Source organism: Necator americanus, chromosome II, assembly GCF_031761385.1.
Source record: "Necator americanus strain Aroian chromosome II, whole genome shotgun sequence".
Taxonomy (NCBI): domain Eukaryota; kingdom Metazoa; phylum Nematoda; class Chromadorea; order Rhabditida; family Ancylostomatidae; genus Necator; species Necator americanus.
Genome location: NC_087372.1, coordinates 28,912,672 through 28,928,867, shown reverse-complemented (window position 1 = coordinate 28,928,867; position 16,196 = coordinate 28,912,672).

Sequence of the window (16,196 nt, the reverse complement as noted above, 5' to 3'; positions counted from 1 at the left end):
CAGATAAAATCGCGTAATTTCCAAACTGCTTGAAAGCCAAGAAGTTTTCAGATGTAATGCTCCATTTCTTTGCTGCATGGAAAATTTGTCGTTAGCAGTAAGTTTTTCTAAAAGTATTACCTTAGGTGTACAGAACACATGCGATTTTCCTTTATTCTACCATGTCAATTTTTCAAGGCGGACTATTGTGTGACATCGAAATTTTCGAGACTGCCTTATTTTATTGTTCTTTTTCGTCTTGGTCCCCTGAGGCGTTTTTTGTCAGTTTGACTCTGATCATTTTTTTCATTGTTAAAAGAGCAGCAGAGTATTTCCACGTTGCCACAGATAGGATTGCCTGATGCTGTGTTGAAGTCATTGTGTCACCTTTACTTCTAACTATTACAAACACTGATTCTTTCAAATTACTTCTCTCATTTTCAATTGAATGTAACCCAAATACGAATTTACTCAATTTGTTTGTCAAAAAGTTTTGCTATGAAAAGAAAGCTGAAAGGGAGCCCCTGAGCGGATGAGAAGATTGGACGCATGCAATTCCAATGAGCTTTTCTACATCTCCATATAGAACCGGAAAAAAATTCAGTTTAAGCAGCAGCATATCACCAGATTGAGAGTGTTCTACTCTAACACATACAGCTAACCCGTGTCTGTGAACGAGTGGACGTTCGATGGGCTGCTGATCCTGGCCCTCCAGGTCGCTGGCAGGAGCGGTGTGATGCCTGCTCTCGGAGACGTAGCACCCTTGAGGTGCCTCGTATGTGAATACGGTGAATACAGATACAAATACAGCTAACCCGTGCAAAAGGCTGTTTTCCATGCCATAACTTTCTGGATAAATATAAGGAATTGAGCGCGATATATTATATCGATATTATATATATCCATATTCGTGAATTATACCCCTAAACATGGAGAGGTCTCAAAACCCGATTTCCCTCAGTCTCTTGGTATGATCCCTTTAATACCATCAAGTGCTGATCCTGGAGCTTTTCAAATATTTAAATTTGTGTAGTGCACGCTATGTTTGACGATTTACTTTTTTTTTTAAAGAGTTGCTCTATTCGAACAAAGGTGGTACGATCTTTTATATGTCTGGACATGCTCTCTGTGTCTTTGCTACTTGTTCCCAACATTGGTGTTTCCGGGTAAAATGTAAGGGGGAGGGAGGAGGGTGGCACTCAGTAGCGTCCTTATTTCTCGAAGCAAATAATCAAATCACTTGTGTCCTTAAGGCCTGAGCATTGATCTTAAAGGATCTACATATGACATGTAAACTTATGTTACTAAGAGAAAAAAGTAAGTTCGAGCGTCAGGAAATAAGGGCGCCACTAAGCGCCTCCAATGCCCCACCCCCACCTTCCCTCCCTCTCCGCTCCCCCAAACTACATCTTTCCCGGTGTTTCCATCAATGAGAAGATCTCTAGTGCTGAGTTAAGATGGAACTTTTATTCTTTTCTTGAAGATGCATTTGTTAAATTTCACATCTTTAAGGCAAGGATTCTGAGTTCGAGGAGGTAGGTCAGAGTCGCGTCGTAGCAACCTTCTAAAAAAATTTCCAGGAATAAATGTGGTATGATGCACTGTATTCTCAGATGGCTTGATTTTCTACTGACTCTTCACTGTGATCCGGTTTCCTTTATTGGATTTAGAAGTTTCTTCGTGGCACATTATTTTGCTCATTATGGCTAAAGGTGTTTCTTCAACATCACACATGAATAAAATGAAATACCTGATTTACAATGACGTAAATGTACTGAGAGAGTCAGTGTGTTCTTTTTCCAGAAAAGAATTTCTGTTAGAAAGGTTTTTGCCATAATATCAAGTTGTTCGGGAAATAATTGCCGCTTTACCAAGAAGGAAAAAACTACAGCACTTCAATCTAAAAGCTACTCTTCGTCTTGACAAATGATTTCTCATCAACGTTAACGCAGAAAACGGATGGTTTCCTTGAAGAACTGCTCTGGCAATGATTTGAAAGAGTTGGCCAACCAAATTTGTTCCACTTCACTATTCTTGTATTTTTCTTCTTGGCCACTGAGTGCTGTACTGACTGAAACAATTGGAGATCCGCGTGAGGTGGGTGTATAGCATGTGAGGCAGGGTTTTCCAACCCAAATCCTCGATTATATTCTGAATAATTATTGCAGGATGCGTTTTAGCGTTGTCAAAATTCTGTGGATGTCAAATGAAACACTTGTTGGCACAACACCTCATCTATGCAGTTTAGTTTTCGAGGTTGGAGATCCGCATTAACTGTTTGTCCCGAACTCAGCACCTCGTAACACATCGATCCTTTTGGGTTCCACCACATAGGGACCATCGCTTTTTCCCTACTTAATGGTCGGCTTTCGTCGAACACTTGGAGGATTGAACCAATTTGTTTCGTGGTGATACCACTTACAGCTGAAGAATGTGGAGTTCGTGTCGTGCCACGGGTCGAGCGGCAGGCATGGATGGGTGCAACCCGGATACAACAGCCCGTAACTTATGCTGGGCTAAGCCACCGAATGGCGGCTTTTTTGGACCCATACCGGGGTGTGCCAAGAGACTAGACTATGCCTGCCCCAATTCCCCCATCGGAGGCTTTAAACCTATCCCTCAATTTCCGCCTCTAGTAGTGTTTTTGAACCCAGAAAGCAGTGCTAGTATGATGCTAAAAGTAATAACATAACATGAGTAGAATGCAAAATGGTTTATCTTTAAAACATGAATGATGCAAATAGCAACAAAAGAAATCTGCACACGATACAAAGAGGGTCAGTCAGATGGTTGAGAGGCAAATGGGACCCGCAGTCCTAGGGACGGATAAAAGGGGCGCTGAACTTCGTTCCTGAGGTCAAGCAGCACCCAGATGGTCACATTCAAAGTCACGTCAAAAACGCGATCCGAATTCAAATAGGAACTTAAATTCAAACGCGAAATGCTATTCAAATTTTGAGCGCATGTAAGGGATGAGGAAATAGAATTGAGACCCGGAGCGCTGGGTTCAGGCTCTTAGATAGTAGTGCATGGCCGTGGCCGAGGGAGCTACAGTAGGAGAACACCCTTCGCTTCCCTTTTCATATTCTCGTCGTTGGGTCGGCTGGGAAAGGTGTCCAAAAGCACGACAAGTCCGTTATGATGACTCGCGATACATCTTGATGGCTTGAATAAGCGAATTCTCCATCAGGATCTCATGGATTGTTTTGCATGGATCTGCCTCGACTCCTTTTTTTCATTTGCCGGTATCCGCTATTGGAGGCAGCCCTCCGCATTGTTCTCTTCCAGGACCGTTATCTCTATTCGACGGACGTCCTGAACAAAACGTCGGCCTTGACATTCGCTGAAATTGGCATCTCCTAGTACGGTGCTTAGCGTACAAAAGTTGTTCATCTTTGACTGCTGTCGTAGAATAAGCAGGCACACGCCACTTTTGCCCGATAAGTCCTAAAATAATTCCACTCTAAAAAAGCGATTGTTTCCATATTTCTTATTTCATTGTAAAGAATTAAAGAAGTCTTTGCCCTTTTACACTAGTAAGGAAATTTGCCACCACCACAAAAGCGCTGGTAAAGCGTGAAATCGTAAATTTACTAAGCAAAAATTTGACCCTCTAGATTTTTAGACCCCAGAGTAGGCTAGATTTATTGCTTTCTTTTCTGAGTGATGGGATTTCTAACAGATCCGACTCTACCTTACTCTTGTAATAGTGGTTTATTTTGCAAGAACTCTCTTGAAGATGAGGAACGGCTATTTAAAGACAGGGTTTTGACGTGGTGCTGAAGCTTATGGGGGCCAAAGAACGGCGCAGGAATGTCGTTTGTTTCTACGAGACGTTGGAACACGCCCTATCATTCACGCTCCGGTTCCTTCAGCAGCCTATTCATCAGTTTTACTTAAAGGCATCACTCACTGAATCTGGGGTGGTGCGGATTTCAGGTGGTTTATGCCTATACAGAGTCGTAGATTATGGAGAAAAGCGTGATTCCGTCTATTTCTTCCTAATTGCCGTAAAAAAACAGCCCGGAAGATACGACCTCGAGCGTTCCGGCGCGCTATTTTCTACAAGAAGTTCGATTGGAGCGCGCCAGCCGTGTGCACGCGCCGCATCTTTCGGGCCGTTTTTTACGACAATTAGGAAGAAATGGACGGAATCACCCTCATAAGATGCCTTTAATTAAGGTGATGAGGAGGCGTCATTGATCTTCTATCGCTCGGTCGTGAACGCGGCACGTTACGACTGACTTCGTAGGGAAAAATGGCATCTTCCACGCCTTTCTATTACGACGATTAGGGAAAGATGAACGCGACCACCCTAGTTTTTGTAATTTGGAACCCGAACTTGAGACTTCTGCGGCGTTTTCTGCACAACGTCAAAAGCAATCTACCAGTAACGCTGCACCAGCATCAACCGTTGCTGTTCCCTTCCTCACTTTTTGGTGACTTTGATCGCTGGTTGATACTAGGAACCAAGTCACGATCGTCGTGGTCGTGATTACTGAATCGAATTAAATTCTACGAGCTAAGTTTTCTTAATATTACGAGCGTCAACGTGTGGGACTGTTTCCAGTACTAGCAATGAAGATGAACTGGAAAGACTTTGCAAAGGAAGTCGAAGATAATACGGCGGGACTCCTCCGGCGCAAGTTGTTATCTCGATTTCTTGCATATTCTGAGGAAAAATGTCCCATTAATTCTGACTACGTTTGTTGAGAGTATTCCGTAAAAGCGGAGGTGCGAACAATGAGATTACTATCAATGACAAGAGATGCTTATCTAAATGAGATATCACATCGCTTGTAATTTAGAGAATGTTTTAAAAAAGTTAGCGATAGTAGAGCCGGGCGAGTAGAAAGTAGTCCTTACTGATGTTCACTCGCAGCTGCTCGCTGTGTTTACCGTTTCTCTAATCTCAAATTTTATATGCTGGATGTTTAGATGCTAGATGTTACAACCACATATAACTTATTCCGTCACTCATTGTGAAAATGTTATGTGATCGTAGAGTATGATATTTCTGCTCTCACTGCCTGAGGTCCAAGTATTCCGTCCTTATCATCAGCAACAGCAACGTCGTTGAGAATGGAGCCGCTATGCTGGTACATGTGGATGTTTATGTTGAACGTGTAACATAAACAAGTATTTTTCGTGGTAAGACCAACCTGGGAACCATGAAGAATAAAAGATGTAGCTCGAACGACAAAATCACTCATTATACTGATTTGATTTGATTTAGATAAGTAGTGGCCTGCGTCATCCGAGCAGTGCATTTTGTCCTACTGTAGGGTTCTGAACTCAGGAAAAAGAGCCTGGGATTCTTCATCTTCCGTAGCAGGAGAATTACCTATCGACCACCAAATGTCGGAATGAGCAAAACTTTGCTACGTTAAGTTTGGATGAAGTTTTAGTGAGCTACGTCTTGTCTCGTCCTTGCTGTTGAGACACACTTGAGTTTTCGAGTAAACAAATAAATAAACACCTAAGATGATATTGCGCAGAATTACTCTCGTTTTGTCGGATTTTCAGGAATAATTTGGCCGACTCAATCAACAATTTCGTAACATTACTGCCCCATTACTGCTTCTCTCAAAATTGATACAAATGATTTTATTTCATTGAGCATTCCCTTCTCCATTCTTTTTCTTTATTTATCTATTGGAGTCGTCTATTGGAAACGATGAGCTACTGAAGCCAGGAAAAACAAGAGCTCATACTTCAGCATGAAGGGCTGATGGGTGCTTATCCATTTTGTGTTCTCCTCAAGCGCGCTATCGAAGCACATCCCAAAAAGGTCGGACAGCCCGAGGGAGCAAGGAATCTTTAGTAACTCCATGACGTTTCGCAAAACTGCCGAATATCCCAATCTGTCGGCGTTCTGGAAGTACTCGGGTCACTCAATGTCGATAGGCAGTTTACGCGAAACACCAAGTCTCGCAGGAAATCGATGGATTCTCTGTGAGTTTTTGAGCTGTAGACCGAGAAAGTTGGGCAGAGCTATGTTTAAAGGCATACCCCACGAATCTGAGGTGGTACGGATTTGAGGTGGAGTATCCGTATACGGGATAGTAGATTATGGAGAGGGGGTGATTCCGTCTATTTCTTCCTAATTGCCGTTCGAACTCCTTGTAGAAAATAGCGCGCCGGAACGCCCGAAGCCGTATCCCCGGACCGTTTTTTTTTACGGAAATTAGGAAGAAATGTTCGGAATCACCCTTCTCTCAATAATCTACGATCCCGTATACGAATACTCCACCGGAAATCCAAACCACTCCAGATTCGTGGGGAGATGCCTTTAAAGGCGACCGGACACAGCAAAGTTGAGAAATACAGCGTGAGGCTGATTAAGTCGAAGTGTGTTTGAGTCAACTGACCTGTCCTCCCGAAATCCGTTCACATTCGACACAAGTTCTCACGCACATTTGAGGATCTTGCGCATCTCAAACGTGGACGATTTAACCGTTTCACCTCGTATCAGTAGAGAAGAGCAAGCAAAATGCCACCTATGGCAGCATTCGAGTTTCTCTTTTTGCGAGGAATGAAATTGCTCGGAACCCGATCCTTAGTGGTGGACTCGACCATGGAGCATCTGGATTAGAGTGAAAGCTTCCCCGCGCTCGTATTTGAGGGAGCTAATTGCGCTTTTTTGAGACCTCATGGACGATATTTCGATAGTATTGATATGGAACCAATCTTTGAAGCGGAATGGAAAGTTGCTGCATGAGGTTTCTTCGTTCCTTTGCTGTGATATGGCTATTAAACTAACAACTAACTTTTTCCCAACAGTAACAATAGAAGCCTTATACCTTTCCTCACTTTTGATTGATGTGTCGCTAACACGTGCCTAACTTGAGGTTTCGCTATCAAAACTCGTAAAGTTGCAGGTAGACGCCCCTTGCTGCCTCCGCTGCTCGCAAAAACGTTAGCATTCAGGCTGGCAAGAAATTTCCAATCTCCGTGCCGTCGCTTTACCTTGTGTCTTAAACAAATCTTTTTCGAACGTTCTCACCGTGACATCTCTCCTCAAATCTGCCCGTGGACCTGGAAGCTAGTCATTTTTCTCGTTAATGCGATACGCTCCCACTTACAACATCGCTACTAGCTAGTGTCACAAAATCGGTGTCCCGAGGGATTACTAGGGTGCAAAATGTCGGATCCTTGATAGTGGGGGCAAAATTAAAGGCATCACCCCATGAATCTGCGTTCGTATGGATTTCCGTGGCTAATAACTATGCGGGGTCGTGGATTGCAGAGACGAGTGGGGTAACGCTCATTTTTTCCTAATTGTCGTAAAAAACGGCCTGGAAGATGCAGCGCGTGCACAAAGGTGGCGCGCTCCAAACAAACTTCGACCGCTTCGGGACGCTGTTTTCTCCGAAGAGTTGTATTGGAGCGCGCCAGCCTCGTGTACACGCAGCATCTTCCGGGCCGTTTTTTTACGGCGATTTGGAAGAAATAAGGGTTCGTGGTGTGATGCTTTCAAACTTCGAAAATAACATTCGGAAGCAAATAAGCGTTTGATTTCAAACTACTTCCAGAATTTAGTTTTGACAAATTTGTGGACTAAAAACAAACAAAATTTCTCCAACATTGGATAATCACTGTCACACCTCTGCAGTCCTGTCATTGTCATATCTCGTGGAAACTTCGTCCAGAGAAACTTGCTCCTGTTTCTCAGAATCGGACAAAATGTCCAACATATTCACAATCAGCTGCCTAGCAATTTAGAACGTTTCGGTACCATTTGTCTTCGGAAATTGACAGAAGTGTCACATTAAAAGATAATAAAAAGGTATATGTCTTTGGCGCGTGTACCTGAGGGAGAGTCTTCCACTTCCGTTTACGCGATGGTGCGGTATAGATCGCGATTCGTTTTGATCGCGTTGTAGAAAATTTTTGCTCTCATGACCAGATGACTATGATAACAATGGCACCAGGTGAAAGGTTACCTATTGAACTTTTTTTTTGCATCTCTCACAACAAAAAATATTCCCAATGTTTGTTTTTTTATTGCTGTTACTGTTTTATACCCACTCGTGACTTGAAGAGAGTGGGTTGCAACAAAGAACTAATACGATGTTTTCTTAGGGGGTAGATAACGACCATATGACCTTATGAATGCACATCTTGAAAATCATGCACCATGGACAGCTCTTTGAGGAACAGTGCGTAGTTTTTAAGGGAATTGCAGAAAATACCTTTATTCGCATGCAATTTCCGATAAGATCTGCAACTTTCACGAACTTCGTTTGATGAAATTAACCGAAATTAGCTTTCAGCGGCACTTTGATCAACCAAAAGAACTGTGCGAAATCCATCAAAGTTCAAGAATTGTTAAATAGTAAACAGCAGCGATACCGTCATTGAGGCAATGAGGTGGACCATTCTTCAAGGTGAATAACAAAAGATTTTCCGCTCCATTTTGCCAGCAAACAAGATGGTTCCAATTGGTTTGTGCTTGGCGCTGTGTGTGAAAGGTGAGAAAGTATGAATACGAATTAAGAGGACGTCCAACTTCTGGAGAGTGCGTGGGGCACAGACCGTTGTAGCCACACTGTCGACGGTTCAAAACCGCCACAGTGCAAACCAAGCCCTTCGTCCCTCCGGCGTCGATAAATTGGTACCAAACCTGTCTGGAAGGATAAGAACACTGACTTGGTCATCGCCCCCCGGAAGTCATTGTATGGGCCAACATGCGTTCTAAAACCTCAACGATTATGAAGTTGAGTAAAACGCGTTGGCGCATCCCAAGTGGATTGATACGCCAGTGACTTTAACTTTTACCCTTTATCCAACCTTTAAGGTTGTGAATTACCTCTCACCGCTGAACGTAGCCCGTATTTATCATTCGCACTTGCAGTAGAGGCAGTCTTCCGTCACGTCAACCACAATTTCCCTAAAATGCGGAAAGAACGCTCGCGAGTTCAAGAACCACTGTTGTTGTTTCAATCATTCAAGTGACTGTCCATGAAAAGGTCAGCTCTTCCAGCATTGTAATTAATTCAAAATTCAGTCAATAAGCAGGGAAGATGTTCAAAGGAAAAACCGCTAACTCTACACTGCTGCCAGTAGTTTCAAGGTCTGATGACTTTTGGAGATTCCAGTGATTTCAGAGGAAAATATTTGGCCTAATTGTGTGGGAAGTGGTAAATTGTAAGATTTAGGACAAATACTTATGACTTAGAACTTATTTTTTAGTTCGAATAATTTATTTAGGTCTCCATAGGCTTAGCTGGACTCTTTTACATTTAGAAAAATGACGTAATTCACTGTATTTGTTTCTGCGATAAACCATTCGAGCATAACTAATGTCAGCGCATTTTTTCAGGGAGAAAGTGGGCGAGAGGCGATACTGTGTATGTAGTGTGAAATACTGATGTGGGCGCGGTGATAACATGTCGAAGACAACGACGATTACCTTGAAAATGTGACCTGACCGGCTAGGCATTTCTAATGAATTGAACCAGCTAGCTGTCTTGGCGTCACCTCTTCTATCCGTGCATTCAGCTGCTATTGCTGTTAATCCAGAATGTTGTTGAAATCGCAAAGTTTAGTTCGGTCGAGATAGGAAAACATGCGCGAAATGAGTTCAGGTTTATAATGGGATGTGAAAAGAAGCACTTGAATTTTTTCTCGCACCTACAACCCAGTCCAAATCATCCAAGCGGTGCGAGTGAGTGTTTGAGGTTGAGTGTTACCTTTTCTCGTATAGTATGCTCGTATGTCGTGCTCCATTGCTCATTCCCATCAAACTTCTACAAAACTCGTTTCTCCTTCATTAAAATGTTCCATACGGCCCTCGTATTGTCATGGACTTTTTTTTCCTAATGGCTCGTGTGTTCACGTTGTCATTGCCATACGTTTTTCAGGGCTGTGTTTATAGAATGGTGTCATTGAATAGCATGTGGCAAGAAATAGGAATTGCTGCACATTTAGGCGAGTTCCACTGTTGTCGCTCAAACCGAGCATTAGGCAGTTAAATCTAGCGCAAAAAAACTCCTCTTCTGAAATATCACTTATGTATTTTCATCCTCCTTTTCTGGAACTGGGGCTCTTTCATGGATGACACCCTCTGAACTCTCCAACTCTCCAACTTACACGATCGTTTCCGTTGTATTCCTCTGTAAATATATCTTTTGACAGTTCAATATGCTCTGGACACAATTCTCGCCATGTCTTCACATGGTCCTCTTGTTTCTTTTATTTACTTCCTATATTGTGAGATGTATCCGAGGCTTTAGTTTTAGTCAAATGAAAGGATATAAAAGTGTTCGGTCAAAGATCAAACAGCAAGGAAAAACCTATAAAATAGGAACTATAGACACTTTGAAAACTTGGATGCTGAGGAAAAGTCAAAGAGCAATTTGTCTCGATTTTTTCCCGGTCGAAGGGCTCCTCTTCTGCTACTCTCCAGAGCTCAAAAATCCTCATATAAGAAGAAAACCTACGCAGAAACCACGCAATTTTTGAGATGTGCGGAGATGTGCTTTGAGTGACGTCAATATTTCTTGCCATTGGAAAGTGTCTATTTGATTAGAACTTTTAGAAGTTAGAAATTGGAGTTAATTATTTAATTGGTGAGAACCTAAAAAAATCATCCAAATCTTGAGGGGAGAGGATTAATTCGCATCAGGATTATCCATTGTTTATAAGTTGATCACTGCCGTCCATGCAATCCTTTATTTCAAAGAAAAAAAAACAAAGGGCCCGGTCATTCTAGGGGCACACTTCTCGTATTGATCTATTGCGTTGAGGAATATTTAGGCTGTAAGTGTTATTTGTAGACATAAAAATGCACATACAAAAACGTATTGGCAAAATATTGCGCGATTTTCATGCCGTGAGGAGTGAGGGAATTTCTCATTCTACACGGCATGAGTTTCTCATGTTGTGCTTTGACTTTTCAGCGTTATACTTTTGTGGACTTTTCGATTCTTGAAAATGGAGTGTCAGGTGAAAATCAAAACAAAGCGTTTCGGACATTAATTACGCTTTTTTGTGCATTCAACTGAAAAGAAACTGATCTGATCTCAAAAACGGATCATGCACCAGATCAACTTTCGTAGGTTGAGAAAAAATTCATTTTCATACGAATTTTCTTTTAACAAACAACCTACTACAAATTAATCAACAACATACCCTTCATTGTTTTTTGTCCCGTCGTTACCAGCAACTTTTTCTGGTTGTCCAAAAGATGTTTTGATATCTCATGTGGTGATTTTTTTCGTGTTTTTTTTGTTTGTTTCTCGTCTTTTTCCGTGTCTTCGATTGAATGGAAAAGTAGAGGGCCGCGCTCTGGTCGACAATTAAATTTAATGATCTGAAAAAAATAAGAAACAGTAAAATTTAGAAATTAAAACTGTATTGTCGTGCGTAAACAGAGAAAGGCTCTTTTGTAGAATAGGTAACATTTTTTTACTGTTTTTTTTTATTTCTGTGTGCATTTCAAGTATAAAAAAATGCTCATGACTTGCTTCAACACAGTATTTGATTGAAAATCATCAAAATGGTCAAAGTTGTTCTGCTAAAATTTTCTGGCTATATTTCCGGAAACCCTGCTTCCTATCAATTGGCTTTGCTCCGAAAATGAGGAAAAGTAGTAAAAGATTGAGAGGAACAACACTTTCACTTGAAAGGCTAGTTTTTCTGAGAAGATCACTTTCTCTGTTTCTCTCGTTTTCTTCAAGAAAAAAAGCATAGCATGACGAAACAGATCGTGACTTACGTTTTTAACTTCTTATGAAAAAAAGAGATAGAGAAGGAAGTAAACTTTGTTGATTTGTTGATTAATAGGGCGGTTATGGTGTAGCGGTTAGAGGTTCCGCTTCCTGCACGATCGAACAGAGGTTCGAATCCGCCCTGGTGCTAACCAAGTTCTTCATTTCTCCGGGGTCGATAAATTGGTAGCGGACTTGTCTGGGATTATAAAAACACTGACTTGATCATGATTGACATCCCAAGCCGATTGATTAAAGGCGGAAACTTTATCCTTTAAACTTTTTTAACTTTGTAGATTAATTATCAAAATCATGTTCTTTTGGAAATGCAGAAAAAGATCCTATGCGGTAACAATCTTTTTTTTTCTAAAAAGCAAATTTACTCGTTGTTTCCACCAGTATTCATTTCTTACTGTTCCTTCAAAACTAAACTAAGTTAAACTGAACTATTTGAGTTTTTCTCATCTAAGAAAGTATGTAAAGAAAAAATGGAAAATAGTAATTAAATTTAAATTGCTAGATTTATAAACGAAAATATCGGTTACGAAGAGATAAAATGTCTTCCTCTTCATCGATCCCATCCATGTATGAGCAAAAAGAAAAATGTGGAATATTTTTCTATTCTTCGGATGAAAAAGAAAACGATTGTGTAAATCTAATACAACCATTTCGAGAAGAGTGCGCAACTTACATCTTTTATTTATAAATCCAAAAAAATGACATTCACTGTCGTAGAGTGACCATCAAAAGTTTCCAGGAGAAAAATTGCTGAACGAAACGAATCAAAGCTTCCCGTTTCAACTGATTTTCATGATTCAACTGATTTTCCATATGTATCATTCTTCTTTTGGTGAATAATCCTGAAACCTTTGTTCTGCACGTGAAAAACGCTTGAATAAAACGAGAATGTTGGAATCTTCTCTTTTTTTTTGATGAAGGAACAACACAAAACCAAAACTAATTGTATTCATTCAATCTCTTTGAAAAAAAAAATGATTTCTTATATACCTGGAGCAAAAGCGTTAACATCCACGTTAGGTTATCTCCCAAGAACATTTAAAAAATGAACATCCAAGACCGATAGTGTTGAGAGTATGATTCAGCCATGTATCTGCTCGTTCGTCGGGTCAGTAATTATCGCATGGACCACTCTTCGCAGTACCAATAGAATATTTCGCAGAAAAAGCATGAGTTGAAAAGAGGGACCCGTAGATAGATAGTTAGACACCATGGATCTGACGTGGTGAGGAAATCTGCGGGAAAAGCTAGAGATGGAGTTGTAGATTACGGGGTCCGGGATGATTTCGCTCAACTTCCCCTAATCGTCGGTGAACCGATTTATTTCCTGCCAGTTACGTTAGAACGCGCATCTACGTAAGACGTCGTTGATCTTCGAGCACTTGCAGGTGGATGCAGCGCGCTGCGACTGAGATCGTTGTAAAAAAAAACGACGTGACAGGTGTGGTCTCTTACGACGATTTCAGTCGCAACGCGCCGCATCCACTTGCGAGCGGACAAAGATCAATGATGGCTTACGTAGACGCGCGTTCTAACGTGCCTAAACTAAAGTGGTTCCCACGCTGTTTTTAAAGATGGGTAGGGAAATTTCAGCGGAGCCGTCCTGGATCCCGTAATCTACCACCCCATCTCTAGCTTTTCCCGCAGATTCCCTGAACACGTCGGATCCGTGGTATGCTGCCTTTAAGCCATTCGAGTCCAGGATCTACTATGTCTCATCCCAGGACTTTGGAACGAAAGTTTCAATAAAGTCACTATTTCTATCCTGCTTCGTCTTCTTTTTGATTTTAAAATAACTTGATTTGAAAAGTGGAACCACGTATAAAATAAATGAAAGCAAATGTAGTAGATGCGTAAGTAGCCATTGGTAACCACTCGGTTTTGCTTTAGTGGTAGTAGATGAAAGGTTAGAGCGCTTAGCTCACAAAACCAGCGTAAGATCGTCAGACTGACAGGTTGTCATGTCAAGTTTTATAGTCGGAGCGAAAGTTGTAAGGTTAGCGACGTTCTGATGCTTTTCTTTACATAGGACGAACAATTACACGCATTCCTTCGCCACTGTTATTGTTTGAACGGTACAATCAGCGTATAATACTTGTTATTACTTTCATTGGAGAAGAACAACGAATCGAACGTCATCCTCACCCATCGCTCCGCCCATCGAGCAATTAGTCGGTAGAATTGTGGTTTCCATGACAAGTGAACGCTTGCAATTATGTCATTGACGAGGTCGTCTCAAGCATTCACTCGTTACTGAGGAAAGAGTTTTTTTTCACTCAAGCTCTTCTGCAATTCCTCTTTGAATACGGGGGAATGTTCTCCGTTGCTTTCACAAATCATGGATCCCTCAAAAATTTCAAGTATATTCATCGCGTTCGCGTTCCTCTTAACGTGCGTACAAAGCAGAGGGTGGGCGAGGAGAAGGACGGTTGCCGACGTCGGCGGCGGCGGCGCCCGATTCGTTCTAGCCTCTTCAAGATGAGGATATTCTCTCAAGGAACAAAGCAACATAATGGGAAATAGCGCACACCAACAGATTCCGATCCGATCGCACTCATAATTAGTCGATTTCACTGGAACTCCGCGAATTTGCTGTTATTGGACGTATGCATTACTGTAGCTAGAATATTACTAAGAAAATCTTTCCATACAAGTCTTAGAGTTATTAAAGGATTTGGAAACTTTTGCAAAAATTGTGTACCTTACGTAATTCTCAAAATATTCCCTCTTTTCTTCGTGCTTACTTGTCCATCTACGTTTGGAACAGCAGCGGATCAGTTGAAAATCAGAATGTAATTACCGGGCAGGTGTTTTTCTTCGGAAGTAGAAAGATTCTCCTTGTTGTTAGTCTCACCTCCTATCAATATTTTAGTCGTTCATGTTCTTTTCTGTGATTGTGACAAGTTTTTCAAAGAGTTTTCATATCGTGATCTTCAAGATCTTGAATTAATTGGCATACACGTGTCTCTTGTCAAGATTCCAATAGAACTTTTAAGTTGTCGCTTCTTCAAACTTCGATACCTGAGAGGAGGAAGCCACATCTGTGTAATGTCAATTTAATTTCCCTCCTCCGTGCCTCGAGTCTCTGGTTGAGGGCTGCAACGCGCAGCTAGTTTTTCCCCTAAAGCCACATCTTCCGAGGCATCTCAACATCTCTAAGGTTATTTATTTTGTTTTTGTTTCCTTTAATAGTAATCGAAAAGAAGTGTTGTAGTTGTATTGGGAACCAAACTTGTCCGAATGTAGCCGACCGACTATGGACGTGGTTTCCGCCGCTCTGTGGAAACTGTCAACCCTATGACGCTCTTATCACGTTTGTCCATTCCAAAGTGTACAATGCAGGCTGGCATCTGTGAAAAACCAACGAATGCGGAGAAGAGATCAAAGATGGCGTGGGAAAGGAAAGCAGTGGGATTGGAAATGAACGCAAAATGACTGTAAAAGCAGACTGATAAGGAAAAAAAACACTGTAAAGACACTGACCGGGAGTTCCTGTGAAATCCACATTATGCACTCTCATCTTCAGCAAAGAGCCAGCATTTGGAAATTCGGAAAAACTTACTCGTTCATTTCTTCAGATTCTTCCTTGACTCAACAAATTCTTCGTCAAGGGAAAACTTTGTTGCTAAATAGTACATTTTGTTTAGACGGCATTGTTCGATCTCTTATTTTTAGAGGACGGAAATTATCCTCTAAATCATTAGGAGGAACACCTACATCTCTTTGTGAAATGAAGTGAAACTGAACATTTTCTCTAAGAAAATCTGAGGCTGAAGAGTTCTTCTAAGGATTCGAGAGGAGATTGCTTTGCCTCAGATTTTTGGGAATAATAGAACCAGGTGTTGGATTCAGAAGAGAGCTGAAAAAGATAATGACAGATGAGCGAGAGCAGAATCGTAAACAAGGGTTCAAGTGGTTGTCAAGCCGTGAAGACAAGCTTTCGCTACGAAAATTTGCTAACAAGAAGATAAGAGGGAGACATTTTCCCTAAATTATCTAAAAAAACAGGGAAATGAACTGACGCCAGACATTTTTGCTACGCATACAGCTGATCTGAACTGATTTCTCCTTCAAAACAAGCGAATGATATATTCAAAGTGATCAGGAGCTGTTGCGATGTACTGTAAGTAGACGTTAAGGAGGTGGGTGTGTAGGGCACTTAAGGACAACACAAGCTGGTACTCTGGAATACACTTAAACTTATTTTTGAACCAGTATTCGGAGTTCACGGTTTAAAGTCATTGAAATTCAAGCGTTTAAATTGAACTCGAAGCAGCGACAGTAGCGCAGAATTAGAAGGCGTGTGATGTGCGCCGAAGCGCCGACCCATCGAGAAGTTTCCTTTTTACTCCCGAGCTCCCTCCCCTCGCTTTCTCATGACTTTACCGTTACCCGCGTACCTCACTCTGACCGTGGCCATCCCGTGGTCAGAGTAGTTCGTCGATGGTGGCGGGAAGGCGTTAATATGCGCATTGTTCCTCGGTA